Source organism: Sciurus vulgaris (assembly GCF_902686455.1).
Source record: "Sciurus vulgaris genome assembly, chromosome: 3".
NCBI classification, from domain to species: domain Eukaryota; kingdom Metazoa; phylum Chordata; class Mammalia; order Rodentia; family Sciuridae; genus Sciurus; species Sciurus vulgaris.
The window spans coordinates 140,163,384-140,164,990 of record NC_136463.1 but is presented as its reverse complement, the minus strand read 5'-3'; the positions used below and the strand labels follow the sequence as shown (position 1 = coordinate 140,164,990).

The 1,607-nt window shown below is 36.7% G+C and overlaps 1 pseudogene across 1 annotated transcript; it reads right to left on the bottom strand.

Annotated features, from left to right (window-relative positions):
* Positions 1-584: 584 nt before the first annotated feature.
* On the bottom strand, positions 585-936 carry LOC306656807 (dolichyl-diphosphooligosaccharide--protein glycosyltransferase subunit TMEM258-like; annotated as a pseudogene). Its single transcript has one exon. The product of its transcript is annotated as a dolichyl-diphosphooligosaccharide--protein glycosyltransferase subunit TMEM258-like (transcript).
* Between the last annotated feature and the right edge of the window lie 671 nt (positions 937-1,607).

Sequence of the window (1,607 nt, the reverse complement as noted above, 5' to 3'; positions counted from 1 at the left end):
TTGTTATAATTGCTTTATAGTATATTTTGAAATTGGGTATTTTGATGCCTTCAGTTTTATTCTTTTTGCTCAGGATTTGCTTTGGCAATTCAGAATCTTTTATGCCATATGAATTTTAGGATTATTTTTCTAGTTCTGTCTAGAATGTCATTGGTATTTTGATGGGATTGCATTGAATTTGTGGATATCTTCTGTAGTTTGAACATTTTACCAATAATCTTCAAATCCATAAACATGGGATGTCTTTCTTCTAGTGTCGTCTTCAATTTCATTCTTCAGTGTTTTATAATTTTTATTGTAGAGGTCTTTAACTCCCTTGGTTAGGTTTACCTGTAGGTATTTTTTGAAGGATATTGTGAATGGGATTTTTTTTTTCTGATTTCTTTCTCAGGGAATTCATTATTGGTGTATAGGAAAGCTACCAATTTTTGTATGGTGATTTGTATCCTGCTACCTTCTGAATTTATCAGTTTCTAATTTCAAATGACTTTGATTTCACTAATTCTTTCTTCTGCAGGATTTGGCCTGCTGTTGAATTCCTTTTTTTTTTTTTTTTTTTCTTTCTTTCTTTCTTTCTTTTTGGTCACACATCTGCCTTTATTTGAGCAGCAGGTGGAACACTTGTAGCAACAGCAAAAAAATTAATTTTACAAAAGCAGGGATTTAGTGAAGTCACTTGGTAGGTACACTTGGGAGCTCATATATAGATGCTGACCCAGAGGAGGAGGAAGAGGACTCCATAGCCCATGATGAGTGAGATCACCAAGGAGATGAGGAGCTCTTTGTAGATATCCCATGTGCGCATGGTGGCGATAACCTCATAAATGAAGAACCAGGTGGTAAAGAACATGCCATAGCCAGAAACACGGTGGTCAGATGAGGGAAGGCAGCTGGGTTGACTGGGTTGGTGTATCTGCTCATGGCCTCGAACCCCATTTTTCCCCGCACAGCCACCACTCTGCCACCAGACGAACACGTCCTTGAATTCTTTATTGAATTTTTCAGTTCTGTCATTGCATTCTTCAGTTCCAAAACTTCTGTTTGATTCCATTTTTTTACTTTTCTTTACTAAACATAATTTTTAAAAATATTTTTAGATGTTGATAGACCTTTATTTTATTCATTTACTTATATGTGGTGCTGAGACTCGAACCCAGTGCCTCACACGTTAGGCAAGCGCTCTACCACTGAACCACAACCCCAGCCCTACAAACATAATTTTGTCATGCATTTTTTTCTAATTTTTGTTTGTTTTCTTGCTTCTCATTGAACCTTCAGACAATTATTTTGAATTCCATTTCAAACAATTTATAGATCTCCCTTTCTTTGGGATTGGTTACTAAAACTTTATTAATTTATTAATTAGTTTCCTGATTGCCTGATTCTTCATTTCCTGTGTAGCTTTGCATGGATATATGCATTTGAATGAAAACACCTATTCCAGTATTTCCCTTTTTCCCTGTTTTGACAGGGAAAGGCTACCTCCTATTGAGTCCATAGACAAATTATCTCCAGGATTATGGTCAACTGGGGTTGGAGCCAGCAGGTCACATGGCTGCTGCTGGATCCATAGGTAGCCAAACTATTGCCAAGGGCTATATTGGGAA